The 15682-nt window shown below is 47.8% G+C and overlaps 1 protein-coding gene and 1 pseudogene across 1 annotated transcript in view; both read left to right on the top strand.

The window, feature by feature from the left end:
- SPECC1 (sperm antigen with calponin homology and coiled-coil domains 1) overlaps nt 1-15682 on the top strand; it is a 171009-nt gene that overhangs the window by 131949 nt on the left and 23378 nt on the right.
- On the top strand, nt 15097-15192 carry LOC117068062 (annotated as a pseudogene).

The following is a 15682-nucleotide window of genomic DNA, read 5'->3' as shown; positions in this document are numbered from 1 at the left end:
TTCCAGTCTGGGTCTATAGAGGGGACTGCTTGTTCCCCTAGTGGGAACTCAGGGTCTGTTAAGTGTAATTGGTTGGCATGCTGCCTGGCGGCCACTAGGATGCGCTCTTGCTCCTCAGGGTTTAGAGTAGAGGTAAGAATAACCTGGAGATCATGCCAGGTTAAATCGTAGGCCTGGCAAAGGTATCTAAATTCTTTGGTATAAATTGGGGGTTGGCAGAAAAATCTCCTAAGCGTTTTTCAATCTTTGAAAGATCTGCTAGTGAGAAGGGAACATGAACTCTAACTACGCCCTCTGCTCCGGCCACCTCACGCAAGGGTGCTAAGACCGCGGGGGGAGGGGTTGGATAGGGTGGGAGTAGGAGCGGGGGCAGTTAGGCAATCTTTAGAGCGGGTATGGGCAGAGATAGGCGAGCTAAGATGACCAGGTGGAAGTGCTGAGGGGTCGGAGGGAAGTGTAGCCTCAACAATAGTGGGAGGGGCTGAGGAGGGAGGTGGAACCGCCAGAGCGGGAGGGAGAGGTGGAGCCGAAAGAGGAGGTGGGGCCGAAGCGGGAGGGTGAGGTGGGGTATACGGCGGGAGTGGAAGGGAGGGAGGGGAAGTAAGGTCTTCGGGCAACTCAGACAGGAAAGATGACTCCTCTTTTTCGGACTTTGTTAGGCCTGCGTCCTTAGCCAACATGACTTGAGCCGAGGAACACTGGCCACATAGGTCCGGACGAGAACGCAAGGCCCAAAATCCTTGTATATAATTAATTTCGGACCACTTGCCTAAGCGCTGACAAAAACTACTGAGGTCGGTTAAAATGTTATGGTCTAGAGTGCCCTCAGGCAGCCATTGAGACTGATTGTCTAATTTATATTGTGGCCACGCCACAGTGGAGAGGAACACCAGTCGCTTTCGCCTGAGATCTTGTTCTAATTGCAAAGTTTTGAGGTTTTTTAGAAGACACCCTAAAGGGGAGTCTCTAGGTATTTTGGATTGGGGGTTTCCCATTGCCTTCCTCTCGCCAGTAGGCGGAAACGGAAACCGAACTCTACCTGGCTACAAAGCGTCCTTTGGAGCCACCAGAGACCGGTGAGAGGCTCCTGGAGCCGGAATGGAGATCACCTCCAGGCGGACGTCTCCGTCCTGGACGGGTCTCCCACGGAACGGAATGGAGTTCCTTTGGGCAGACGTCTCTGCCTTTGGGAACTCCCCTGGGTCACCTGGTGACCGGAAAAAAAGCCTTGGGCCTGCGCAGGACTTCTGGCCAAGGGATATGAGAGGGAGGCAGAAGGTACTCACCCCTAGGAGACTTGGAGGTGGGGAAAGCGATGTCCAGGTCCTGGTCCGTCTGGGGCGTGGAAAGAGGAGGCTCCTCGGACCTTGGGGGGTCCTGAGGAGGGGTCTCCTCCCGGGTTTCGGCACCAGCTGATTGGCTTTAATGCGACCCCCAGAGCAAATGCCAGAGAAAAGGCAAGTAGGCAAGGCAAAAAAAACCTTTATTTACAAACCAAATGTGAGGGAGGGGCGAGGTTCACCGGCCTCCGGCTGTGGAGGCCAACGAAGTCGCTCCGGCATTCTCCGGCGAGGTTCCTAGGTCTGCACAGGAGCAGGGGCCAAGGAAGCTCCTCTGGCGCTCTCGGCGAGGTTCCTGGGTCCCACGCAGGAGGAGGGGCCGAGGAAGTTCGCTCCGCGCGCCCGCCAGGAGCGGCTTTTATGTCCTGGGCCCGGGAGTGGGAGGGCAGTGGGCGGGACATAGGCGGGTCAGGGGCGGGTCGATAGGCGTGGCTAGGCGGGTTCCGGTTTCTCTCCGTCGGAGGTCGGGTTGCGCCTGCGCAGTGGACCCGTGTCTTTCTGGGGCGCGGGAAAGTTGACAGTGAAGAACCCGGAACTGCGCCATCTTGCCTCCGTTTGTCCAAACACATAGGTCTTTTCCAATCCAACACATTTTTAAAATGTAGAGCTACAGAGCCAGCTGCATTAGTGAGAAACAGCCCCATCGGCCCCTTTGGGGTCAAAAGTCAGAATTGGAGGCAGGACCTAGGCCAAGGTGCTCTTGCCAGGGCTGCTCTCTGGGGAAGAATGGAGGAAGAGCCATGGTCAAGGGCCGAGTCCACTGGCCCTGTCACCAGGGGAGCTTCCCAAAGTCAGGGCCATACCTGGGAGCAAGAAGGACTCCAAAGACCTGCAGCAGATCTGGAGCACTATGAGCTGGAGGAGTTGGGCTCAGATAGCAGCCTGCAAGTGTGAGGGTGGTGAGAAAGCAAGGTGGATGGAGAGGGAAAAGATGGCTCTCAGGGATCCAGACCCGTGTCTCGTGGCATCTGATGCCTAGTCACCAGCACGTGTGGGGACGTGCCTGGACCTGTGGGCTGATGCTTCTGCACAACTGAGCCTCACAGCACCAGGGTACCCCTGGACAGAAACAAGCACGTGACCAAGCAGAACTCCTTAGAAGCCATTTAAAGGGATAACTGGAAACTCTCCATCCTAATTGGGCAAGATTGCTTACCAATTTGCGAAGTAGGGCATATGTTTAAAGTACTTTTTAAACTTTTTTTTTTTAATGATGCTGCTAAATGAAAGTATGTGTAATTTCACAGGGAGGATCCGTTTTGCCAAATGAAGTTCACTTAGCTCCTTTTATTGGTGCTTTGGGGAAGAGGGGGCGTGGTCTGTCCCTTTAGCCTTGTTGTTCTTGATCTGGTTTTTCTTTTTTTCTTTTTTATTGTAAAATACACATAACATGAAATTTATCATTTTAACTATTTTAAGTGTACAGTTCAGGGGCATGAAGCACGTTCACATGGTTGTGCAGCCATCACTACTTTCCGTTTCCAAAATGTTTTCATCGTCCCAAACTGAGCTCTGTATGCTTTAAACACTGGGTAGGGGACTCCCTATTTCCTGCCCTCAGCCCGTAACCACTGTTCTGCTTTGTCTCTGAATTCACCCATTCTGGCCACCTCGTAGACGTGGACTTACACAGCATGTGCCTTTTGGTGAGGGGCTGATTTCACTCAGCACAACGTCCTCAGACCCATTTGTGTTCTGGCGTGTCAGCCACACTGCTTCTGCATCCATCTGTCCACCCTCTCCTCTCCATAGCCCCTACCCCATCCTGCGTCAGGAGATGTGATTTTCCTTGTGTCTTCCAGAACCACAGCCGAGAGACCGCCTGCCACCATGGCTTGAAAACCCTTACCGACTCTGTAGCCAGCGAAGTTAGACCCATATTCCTGACCTGTGTGTAAAGACTGGCTTTTTTTAATGGGAGTACTTAGCTGTTTTATTTGTCCTACCTTTTCTTGGAGGTATGGAACATAGCTCCCCTCCCCACCGTCACCACACCTACCTGAAAAACTGAAAGATTAGATCCTCCATGTCCTTAAGGAAAAGAAGAGAGTGTTTTGGTTGCCAGCAATTTGGGCTCCAGGCTTCTGTAAGTCATCAAGGTCCATGTTGGAGAATTAGAAGCAAGAAGGTAACAGAGGCAGAGGATAGGAGCAGAGGCTTAGGCGGAGGGAGAGCAGAGGCCAGCGCCCTTGGTTGTGGTGGGCTGGGGACTGAGAGGTGCAACTGGGAAGACCAGAAACTCAGCCACCCTGCAGGCTAAGGGCTCACATCCTGCCTCTTCTGACCTGCCAAATTCCTACAACATGCAGGAGAAAGTGAGGGAACTAATAAGGTGAGCTTACTAATCTGGTTAAAGGTTCTTGGCTGGGCACAGTAGCTCACACCTGTAATCTCAACACCTTGGGAGGTTGACGCAGGAAGATCACTTGAAGTGGAAGTGATCCACTTCCGCTGGAAGTTTGAGGCTGCAGTGAGCTATGACTGCACCACTGCATTCCAGCCTGGGTGACAGAGTGAGACCCTGTCTCTTTCTCTCTCTTTTTTTTTTTTTAAAGGTTCTTACCATGAGTTAGCCTCGTCTTCTGACTTTCCCAGGTTATTTGAAGGAAGCATCTGCATCAAAACTGCCAATTTACACTTTTAAAAAAATTATATATAAATGTTAGATGTCTTGCCAGCTTCAGGAAGGGATTTTCAAAATAAAATGTTGTAAGAATGTGTCCTCCTCCTGGGGACCGAGGGTGATTTAAGTCCCTTTGTCTTCTTTCCTCCCATGGGCCGTCTGTCCCCAGCTGAGGGCCTCCATAGGTCAAGTATGTCAGCAGCTGCTGCTGCAGCATAACACCGCCCACCACCAAAGCCATCATCTTGTCACCATTCAGAAAAAGGAGGCCTTGATTTTTGCTGCTGTTCCCGCTCCATCCCCCAGGACAGCATGTGAGTCTGTTTAGATAATCACAGTCCCAGGTGAATCTGCACTGAGCATTTTTTCCATTCTCTTACTCATGAAATGTTCATTTGGGAAAAAGAAGTAATTTCATGGCAAGACACTTATGATTTCACAGGCTGAATTCAGTCTTTCTGAGGGTAGGAGGTTAATGGGGTTGAAGATTACCTCCCTTCCCTTCCCCTTCCCTTTTCCTCCTCTTGGCTAACTCATGGTAAGAAGTCATATTCTTTATTTTCTTTCTTTCTCTTTTTCTTTGATGGAGTTTCTCTCTTGTTGCCCAGGCTGGAGGGCAATGGCACGATCTCAGCTCACTGCAACCTCCGCCACCCAGGTTCAAGCGATTCTCGTGGCTCAGCCTCCCAAGTAGCTGGGAATACAGGCATGCACCACCATGCCCGGCTAATTTTGTATTTTTGGTAGAGACGGGGTTTCTCCATGTTGGTCAGGCTGATCTCGAACTCCTGATCCGCCTGCCTCAGCCTCCCAAAATGTTGGGATTACAGGTGTAAGCCACTGCGCCTGGCATTGAAGGTTACTTTTCTTGTGTAATCCTAACTTGATTTTGGAAAAAAATTCCTGAGAATTAATTCTTCAGTTATTGCATATTATTTTCTTAGTACGGTTCTAATTCTGCTGACTACAGAGTCAGAAAGGGTTTTAAAACCATGGTGACAGGTGGTTTCCCAGCCAGAGCTATGGTTCTGGAAGACACGAGGAATCATCCTGAACCAGGATGGGAGTTGGGGTATGGAGAGGAGAAGGTAGACGGATGCAGATGCAGAGTGGCTGACACATGCTGCAACACAGGTGGGTCTGAGGATGCTGCACTGAGCGAAATCAGCCCATCACCAAAGGGCCCATACTGTGTGGTGGAGGGGCATAGTCACATGTGTGTCGTTGGGAGGCAGAGTCTAAGGTAGAAGAACCTCTTTGAGGGCAATTTGGCAGAATCCGTCAAAATGGATTCCACCTGTGTGCAGAGAGGTGTGTGGCAGGATAATTATTGCAGTAGTGTTTGTGATAACAGAAAACTGGAAACAACCTAAACGGGCTGCTGTCTCCATCCATGTGATGGACCTGCATGTGTCGTTAGAGAATGAAGTAGCGAATGGTGATGGAAGTAAAGCTAGCAGTGACAAAATATTTACCACATGACTGACATTGTCTAAGTGCATCTAATCTTGACCACAATCCCATGAATTAGGCATTTTATATCCATTTTACAAATACGAAACTAAGGCAGCAAGAGGCTCCATGACTACTCAGAGTCACACTCTAGTAAGGGACAGAGCTGGGACTGAACTCCTGCTGTTGGGCCCAGCATCCAGTCCCTTGGTCTCTACACTGAAACTCTTCCTCCAGATGTCGTGAAGAATCTAGCTCTGTATCTCTTGGTAAAGGTGCAGAACATGCCGCCATCTGCATAAAAGAGAGAAATACACATACATGTTTGGGTAAGTGCAGGGCAGCGCTGTCCTGTAGAACCTTCTGTGATGACAGGAGTGTTCTAGATCTGTGCTGATCAACCCTGTAGCCACAGGTGGCTGCTGAGCACTTAAAAGATGCCTGATGTGACTGAGAAGTAGAATTTTCATTTTATTTAATTTTAACTAATTTAAACAGCCACATGTAGCCGTTGGCTGTCATATGAGGCAATGCAAGGTGGAATATAGACAGATGGATGTTAAAGAAAAGATAACCGGATTTTGTGGTTTGCAAACCGTACTTTTAAAAAAGCTTCTGCAGATACATCATTGGAAAAATGGATTTCATAACTGTTTACTTCAGAACCACTAATTTAATCTAGCCACTTCATTTGAGATACAAGGAAACTTAAGGCAGAAAAGTCGAGTCACTTTCCTGAAGTCACAGTCAGCTGCTTTAGTGTGATGAAGGAGGCGCTGGTCACAGTTTGGTTTGGTTTGTTCCTCTTTAGAGCAATGGACATTCTGGTTTGCCAGGGGCTTCATTCAATCTGATGTCAGCTCAGTTCTTAGCGTGGCCGGTCGGTTCCTGGAAATGGCGGCTTTGGGTGAAACCACGTGCCATAAGCCATGGGAACTCAACTCTGGCTCATATCAATTAGCCTACGGTGAAACTGATTTTGTCATACAGCATATCAGCATTTCACTTAATGTTACAGTGTCCAAGAACCTCTCAACAACATTAAGTGAGGACTTACTATAAAAGAAAGAAAGAACCAGACTTTTGTCTCCTGGGCTCCCAGAACTCCATGAGGAGTCTTGTAGTGGCTCGCCCTTTCTTGAAGCCCCAGAGTTCATCCTGCCTCCTGCACACCCCAGGCTCAGGCTGTCCTGCCTGCCTGCACCACAGCATGGGTGAACCACGGTAGGACCACGCTTCCGTGCGGGTGTACCCCTCAGCTCCTCACGCATGGATGGCTTTGGAAATGTTTGTGTGGACTCTACTCCCAGCCCCGAGGGCTGAACAGCTGGTGAGTCGTGTAGGTGGCTCATGAGAAGATTTCTCCAGCATTTCCTTGAGGGAGCTGCTGGACACAGGTAAACACTCAGCAAGGAGCAGGACGGGGCTTCAGGGGGTTGCCAGTCCATTGAGCCTGGGTGACTCCAGGAGGAGAGGAGCCAGCAGAGCTGTGCATAACCATGAACTTTTTTAGAAGCAGCAAGCAAGGAGGAAGAGTGGAATTAATGAAAATGAGGTAGCCAACTTAACAGAAAGGCAGAAGAGGAAAGGAGGGGAAGAAAATTCCAGGAAGGTGTTTCCCCAGAGGCTTGAGCATGGTCCTGGGGACAGAAGATGGCAGGGAATCATTTGAAATCTGAGCTGAGGGCACAGAGAAGACCTGCTCCCAGGACGCCGAGGAAGAACTGGGAGGCCCCTGCTGAGCCGCAGGGGTTCGCCTGCCTTCGAGCACTGTGTGAGGCTAGCACTGCCAGTGGAGCTGCTGGTGGGCTGGAGGAAGTGGACCCAGCCAGGGGGCAGCAGGTGTCAGCTGCAGGCCTGTGCTTGCAAGGCAACCAGACCCTGTGTCACGATGCCAAAGCCAGGGAACCTTGGGGAGGAAACACCGTGGGTGGGGACTCCTGAGTGTCAAGTGAAAATGGAAGAAACAAGAAAGACAAGGCCCCAGCCACTCCTGAGATGTATATCTTCTGTGATTCTGTCTCCAGGGAGAGACTGTGCAGCATCCACCTTAACATCTCTGGCACAGAGCTGTTCTCTTGCCATGGGAAGGCTCTCACCCACAGAGGAGTAAAGGGAAGGGCACTGCTTCCTGGACTGGCTCACCGTGGCCGCTGTCTACACTTTCCCAGTCTCAAACCCTCAGTGCCTTCAGTGTGGATATAAGAGTGAGAGGAACGTTTAAAAAGCAAATTATTCCAAATTAATCTCTAAATTTAATGCAGTTTCAATTAAAATCCCAACAGACTTTCTTTATTCTTGAACTTAACAAAATAATTAAAAATTCACCTGGAAGAATAAGCAAATAAGAAGAGCCAAGAAAGTTTGGAGAAAAAGTGCTGATGAAAGTGAGTTGCCCTGCCTAACTGGAAAGGTGCTATGAAGCCACGGCAGAGGAGGCCCCCTTCACACGTCATTCCGCCCACCCTAGTGTTGCAGAAGCGAAGACACAGTGGAAACAGCCATGAGCAGGGCCCCTGCAGCTCGTGTTTCAGAGTAGTAATGACATTGAATTGAGCGGGTTGAGGAGGTCTGCATTTTTTTAAATCTTAAAAGATAAGCAGAAGTTGTCAGATTTGATCTGGGAGATAATAAGCCATATAAAATCTAAAGTAGAAAAATGAATGATTGGCTAGGTGTGTGAGGTGGCTCACGCCTGTAATCTCAGCACTTTCGGAGGCCGAGGCAGGAGGATTGCTTGACCTCAGGAGTTCAAGACCAGCCTGGGCAACATAGTGAGACCCCATCTCTAAGAAAAGATGGAAAAAAGAAATTAGCCAGGCTTGGTGGCTTCCACCTGTAGTCCCAGCTACTCGGGAGGCTGAGGTGGGAGGATCACTTGATCACAGGAGATTGAGGCTACAGTGAGCCCTGATCACACCACTCCACTCCAACCTAGGCAGTAGAGCCAGATCCTATCTCAGAAAAACAAACAAAAACTATTAAAGCAATAATATGAACAGGAGCAGGAATGGAAAGGTGTTCCAAAGAATCCCAGAGTTATTTGCTTGAGGGACAAAAGGTAGCTTTTCGCTGCCACAGAGATGTGACTCACCCTTTGCAGCAAATATAAAAGAAGTCATGTCAGGCGTTCTGATTGTCTGTAGCTGTAGAGCAAACCACCCCGAAACACAGTGGATTACAGTAATATCTTCATTAACCTTATGAATTAAGAGTCTATAATTTTTGCCAGTTTGAGGAGTGAAAATGATGTTTTACCATTTTTATTTTCTGGTGAGACCGAGCAACTTTTCATACATTTCAGACTATTTGTATTTCCTCTTCAGTACGTTACAGGTTCATTCTCTGCTAATTTTTACTTGAGTTATTTGTCTTTTTTTTTGAGACAAAGTCTTGCTCTGTCACCCTGGTTGGAGTGCAGTGACACGATCTTGGCTCACCTCAACCTCTGCCTCCTGGGCTCAAGCAGTCCTCCCACCTCAGCCTCCCAAGTAGCTAGGACTACAGGTGCACGCCACCACATTTGGCTAATTTTTGTATTTTTTGGTAGAGATGAGGTTTCACCATGTTTCCCAGGCTGTTCTCAAACTCCTGGCCTTGAACAATCCACTTGGCTCAGCCTCTCAAAGTGCTAGGATTATAGGCCTGAGCTACCATGTCTGTCCTCTTTCTTACTGATTACAGGAATACTAGTCATTTGGTATACATATATTGGTTTTAATTTTGTCATACAGAAACTTTTTTTAAGTCAGATTTCTCAATCCTTTATGCTTTTGCATTTTGTGCCTTAAATGGCTTTCTTTCCCCAGGATTATAAGCCTATTCTTTTATATTTTCTTTTAGTGTTGTAATTTTGGTTTTTAAGCTTAGCCATTTGGACCTCATCTCTAGGAAACAAGCAGATAGGACTAATCCCTGAGAGAAGGGAAACTCCTGCAGTGATGGCCGGCTCACCAGCTCTCTGCCTGGGAATAATGTCCACCTCCCAGTGCAGGGAGCTGGCCTCTGAGTGGAGCACAGCAGCCTCACTGGCTGAGGAGGCGGTGATCAGAGAGGGCAGCTGAAGCCGCCCATTTTGTGGAATGGGGCATCAGAAAGGAGGACGCTATGAAGAGAGGGGGCCCAGGAGTCTATGTGCAGGTCTGCACGAGTCCATGGCCAGGGGTTGTGCTGTCTGTGTGCAGGATGAGGCCACTCGAGGTTTACCAGATAGTCTGAGATCAGAACAGATGCACTAAAATTGGATGTGTGTGTACACTTGTCCCAGGTAAGGACCGAACACTGAATGCACAGCAGGGAAGGAGCACAGGCTGCATTTGCTGAGATTTCACATGAAATCTTATGTGTGCATTTGCTTTGTATTCTCTCTCACCAGACCTTCAAAGTAAGTGTGGTGCTCCCTGGGCTCTTACTGCACATGCTGAACTCCAGTGAGGAATGAGCTGCTTTTATCCTCTGTGATCTGTAAATTGTTACAGTTTCCCAAAAGTAAAATCTCAATCTGATTCCACAGCTGTAATAATAAAGACCGATTGGGAAAACCCCAGAGAGATTCAGGGAGTGAGGCTGTTTAGATCATCATGAGCCTGAGACAGCTGGTTCCTGCAAGAATGAACGTACAGCATTTTCTAACTAGTCTCCTGCCTTTTTCCCAAGAAGCTTTGCTTTTTTTCTTTTTGACTTTTGGACTTAGTGTACACAGAGTTAGTTCATTCATAGACACCTCATGGAGGCAACTAGAGGTCCTTGGTGAAGGTAAAGAAGTACTGGGAATGCAGCCACAGAATCGAGCTGTGTCCTCGGTTGAATTTAGCACAGTACACAATTCAGTGTGTACCCTGCAGCTTCTCCCCCCAGTGATTGATGTCTTTATCAAATGTTAATAACCAAGGTAAGGGAAGTAACCAGGCAACCAAGGCAAGCGAAACGTCTTCTAGAAGCAAATGCCTTGGGCTGTGCGGTTTTGCTTTGCCCTGTCCTGCTGCGTTATTCATGAGTGCTGTCTCTACATTCCCCCGTCTGGAACTTTAGTACAACCTCAACACTCTGGGAAGATATTCATGGATATGCACTAAAATTAGGATTTTACCTTCCTGTGTGCAATTCACTATCTTCATTTTTCTCAAATGACTTTTGTTCCATTGAGGTGGACAAAATTCTGTATCTTACAATTTTTTCTTTCCTAAACTGTCCTGGAGACTTAACCAATTTTGGAGATGGTTGGACTGTTACCCATTTATTAAACATCTAAGACTTTCATCAAAAAGTTCCATATTCCACTCAGAAATATCTCTAAGGTATTTATATCCTAGGAAAAGTTAATTTTCTATTAGTAACTAGCATTTCCCTGGGTAAAAATAATCAGAGAGTTTCTTTCTGTTTTTGCTCCACTTTTTCCTCCCTAAAAATCTTGTACATAAGTTCCAAATATTAGTGTTCAGAGTGGACACCACACTCTAGCCCCTTAAGACAATCAAGGTCCTTCCCTCCTTGTTTCCTTCCTCCCTCCCTGCCCTCCTGCCCTCCCTCCCTGCCCTCCCTCCCTTCCTCCTTCCCTCTCCCCTTCCCTCCCTTTCTTCCTTCCTTCTTTTTTTTTTTTTTCTTTTTTGATAGGGTCTCGCTCTACCACCCAGGCTAGAGTGAAGTGATTTGATCATGGCTCACTGCAGCCCCAACCTCTCCAGGCTCAAGTGATTTTCATGCCTCAGCCTTCCCAGTAGCTGGGATTATAGGTGTGCACTATCGTGCTTGGCTAATTTTTTACATTTTTTGTAGAGACAGTGTCACGCCATGTTGCCCAGGCTAGTCTTGAACTCCTGGGCTCAAGCAGCTCCTGCCTCAGCCTCCCAAAGTGCTGGGATTTGCGAGTCATCATACATAACCTACTTTTTAATTGAGGTATAACTTACATATATGCATGGAGATGTTCACGAAGTGACCCAGGTCTAAAAGGCACAGCATTCAGCCCCCCAGAATCCTCTTCATGTTCCCCTGATTACCAGCTTCTACTCAAGGGTAATGATGATCCTAGTCCGTTTTATTCAGGGATTAATATCAAAGAAAATACCTGAAGATACAGCCTATAGAATGCCTGCTTGGCTGTTTTTCATTTTCTTCTCATTGTTCTTTTGATGAACCCCTGAGTCTCAGATAAGTGGTCTTTGGGAAAAGACCTTACCATATTAACATCCTCAGGGTGGTCTGTCTGTCTTCTTAGTTTTGGCTGCTTCTGTGAGCATTGAGGACTGTTGCCCAGCAGCTCAGCCAGATTTCACCTCCCTCTACTCTAAGGTCTGAACCAGCTCTAGTCATCTCTTCGCCAAAAATGAGACTTTTCACCTCTATCCAGGGGCAGGTCCTAGAGCAAGTTCTCAGCTTGCTCCCTGCGGTGCCCAGGACTTGCCCAGCCACCTGTGCCCAACAAACTGCTGTTTTTCTGCCTGGTGCCCGGTACATGGGCCCTGCCCACATGAGTCCCTTGCTGCCATAGCTTCCTTGACCTCTCTGGTCACTGCAGTGGGACTGGATCTTAACCCACCTAGCTGGGACCCACAGAACCTGCCTAGCTCCTGGCTGCCCAGGGCTGGATGCTTTTCTAGTCCAGGAAACCAACCCTCAAGAGACTAGTGAATGATGGCATGATCCCATCACTGCTGCCTGCCTCTTCCCTCCAACTCCCACGAACTGGCCCCCAGGTCCCAGGCTGCAAGAGCTCCTGGAGACTGTGCTAGCCCCAAGGAAGTCCTGGCTCCTTGAGGACTGACCCCCTTCCACTCCATTAGGCCATCAGCTGCCGTCCTCAGCCTCCCCTGCCTCCCCCGGGCTCTGCTGATGAGGGTGCAGCACACTGCGTAACTCATAGCCTCTGCATGTGGTCTGTAAGGGAACAGTAATCTAAGTGACATGGCTTTTCCAGAATGAACTGAGAGCTCTGATGAAGCATAATTCAATTCATCCCTTTTCTGCAAGTCATCTTCCATCCATGTGGAAAGTGTAAATGATATCAGCTGTGCCACACTGATATTGACCCCCTCGTTCCTGAAAATACACCTTAGAGCTCACGAAAGCACACTCCAGTGACTGGAAAGGAAGTAACTTTTGTCTTAAGAACAGCAGCAGAGCAGCCTCTGAGATGCACAGGGCTCTCTACAGGTTGCTGCCTGGCCTTACGTCTGAGGTTTCCTAAGTACACACAGCTTTTTTTTCATTTTATTTCTGAGAAATTTAATTATTATAGTTCTTTTTTAAATCAACTTTTAAAGTTTCAGGGTACATGTGCAGGATGTGCAGGTTTGGTACATAGGTGTGCCATGGTGGTTTGCTGCACAGATCAACCCATCACCTAGGTATTAAGCTCAGCGTACGTTAGTGATTCTTCCTGATGCTCTCCCTCCGCCACCCCCAACAGACCTCAGTGTGTGTTGTTTCCCTCCATGTGTCCATGAATTCTCATTGTTCACCTTCCACTTAGAAGTGAAAACATACTTTGTTTGGTTTTCTGTTTTCTGCACTAGTTTGCTGAGGAAAGGGGCTTCCAGCTCCATCCATGTCCCTGCAAAGGACAGGATCTTGTTTTTTTGTGGCTGCATAGTATGGTGTATATGTACCACATTCTCTTTATTCAGTCTATCACTGATGGGCATTTGGGTTGGTTCCTTGACTTTGCTGTTGTGAATGGTGCTGCAGTGGACATAACGTGTGCATGTATCTTTATAACAGAAGGATTTATATTCCTTTGGGTATATACCCACTGATAGGATTGCTGGGTCAAATTGTTTTTCTTCTAGATCTTCGAGGACTACAAGGAACTTACACAAATTTACAAGAAAAAACAACATCCCCATTAAAAAGTGGGCAAAGGACATGAACAGACACTTCTCAGAAAAAGACATTTATGTAGCCAACAAACATATGAAAAAAACCTCAACATCACTGATCATTAGAGAAATAAATGCAAAGCAAAACCACAGTGAGATACCATCTCACACCAGCCAGAATGGCAATTATTAAAAAGTCAAGAAACAACAGATGCTGGCGAGGTTGTGGAGAAAAATGAACAATTTTTTTTTTTTTTTGAGATAGTATATTAGTCCATTTTCATGCTGTTGATAAAGACATACCTGAGACTGGGAAGAAAAAGAGGATTGATTGGATTTACAGTTCCACATTGCTGGGGAAGCCTCAGAATCATGGCAGGAGGCGAAAGGCACTTCTTTCTTTCTTTTTTTTGAGACGGAGTCTCACTCTGTTGCCCAGGCTGGAGTGCAGTGGTGTGATCTCAGCTCACTACACCCTCTGCCCCCTGGGTTCAAGCGATTCTCCTGCCTCGGCCTCCTCAGTAGCTGGGATTACAGGCGCCTGCCACCATGCCCAACTAAGTTTTGTATTTTTAGTAGAGACAGGGTTTCACCATCTTGGCCAGGCTGGTCTTGAACTCCTGACCTCATGATCCTCCCACCCCAACCTCCCAAAGTGCTGGGATTACAGGCATGAGCCACCGTGCCCGGCCGAAAGGCACTTCTTACATGGTGGTGGCAGCAAGAGAAAAAGAGGAAAGAAGCAAAAATGGAAACCCTTGAGAAACACATGAGATCTTGTGAGACTTATTCACTATCACGAGAATAGCACAGGAAAGACTGACCCCCATGATTCAGTTACCTCCCCCTGGGTCCCTCCCACAATACTTGGGAATTCTGGGAAATACAGTTAAAGTTGAGATTTGGGTGGGGACACAGCCAGACCATATCAGATGGAGTCTTGCTCTGATGTCCAGGCTGGAGTGCAGGGGCACCATCTCAGCTCACTGCAACCTCCGCCTCTCGGGTTCAAGTGATTCTCCTGCCTCAGCCTCCCGAGCAGCTGGGACTACAGATGCACACCACCATGCCCGGCTAATTTTTTGTATTTTTAGTAGAGATGGGGTTTCACCATGTTGGCCAGGCTGGTCTCAAATTCCTGGCCTCATGTAATCCATCCGCCTAGGCCTCCCTAAAAGTGCTGGGATTACAGGCATGAGCTACTGTGCCAGGCCAAAAAAGGAACACTTTTATACTGCTGATGGGAATGTAAATTAGTTCAACCATTGTGGATGACAGTGCACACGGCTTTGAATTGTCCCTCAGCTGCACTGAACTGGGAGTTGCTGGCACTCCTGATGCTCAGCTAGAATTAGAGATGATTTCAGATGGCAACTAGGGGACTCAATTGGGGTTGTTGCACTCTGAGATGAAAGGGAATGTCTTTAGGAGTATAACGTTCTTGGAGCGAGTGTTATGCTGCAAACCATAGTTGGGTGGCCTCCACCTCTGCCAATGTCAGCAATAAAAAGTCTGAGGCAGGGAAACCTTGTTTATAGGAAAGAAGAGTGTTTCCTGACCATAGGCTTGGGCTTGTCTACCTGACTAGATTTGGACTTTTTATAATAATTATTTTTTAAGGTAGTACACGTCCTCTTTTTCCTTTGTCATTTCTGTGTGGTCTCACTGCTACAGTGCCAGGGTCTACATTCAAATATGGCCAAGCCCCCAGCACGGCCACCAGTGCAGTCTGTCCTAAGGCACTGGGCTCTCAGAGCTCCCCTGCGGGTTTCAGTCATTTTGTTTGGCTTTTCAACCATGGCTTTGATCTTGCCAGACTTTAGTCTCAACCTATGACCCATTTATAGTTACATATCAAGAACTAGTGCTCACTTTGGCAGCATACATACCAAAATGGGGATGATACAGAGAAGACTGGCAGGGTCCCTGCGCAAGGAAAACAAATAACTTCTTTTGTTTTAAAGAGAGTCTCACTCTGTCACCCAGGCTGATGTGATCATGGCTCACTGCCACCTTGAATTCCTGGGCTCCGGTGATTCTCCCACCTCAGCTTCCCAAGTAGCTGCAACTACAGACATGCACCATCACACTTGCCTGATTTTTATTTTTATTTATTTTATGTTTATTTTTTTGAGACAGGGTCTCACTCTGTTGCCCTGGCTGGAGTGCTGTGGCATGATCTCTGCTCACTGTAACCTCTACCTCCTGAGTTCAAGCAAATCGCCCCCCTCAGCCTCCCGAGTAGCTGGGATTACAGGCACACACCACCATTCCCAGCTAATTTTTAAATTTTTTTTTTGGTACATAAGAGGTTTCACCATGTTGGCCAGGCTGGTCTCGAACTCCTAACCTCAAGTGATCTGTCTACCTTGGTCTCCCAAAGTGCTGGGCCACCAGTCTGAGCCCAAAAAACTGTTCTTGATAGTGTTAAATTAACTAGCATATAGGTG

The sequence above is a fragment of the Trachypithecus francoisi genome, unplaced genomic scaffold (assembly GCF_009764315.1).
Source record: "Trachypithecus francoisi isolate TF-2019V2 unplaced genomic scaffold, Tfra_2.0 Lachesis_group20, whole genome shotgun sequence".
Lineage (NCBI taxonomy): Eukaryota > Metazoa > Chordata > Mammalia > Primates > Cercopithecidae > Trachypithecus > Trachypithecus francoisi.
The sequence above is the reverse complement of the archived record's forward strand: the minus strand, read 5'-3'. Positions and strand labels throughout refer to the sequence as shown.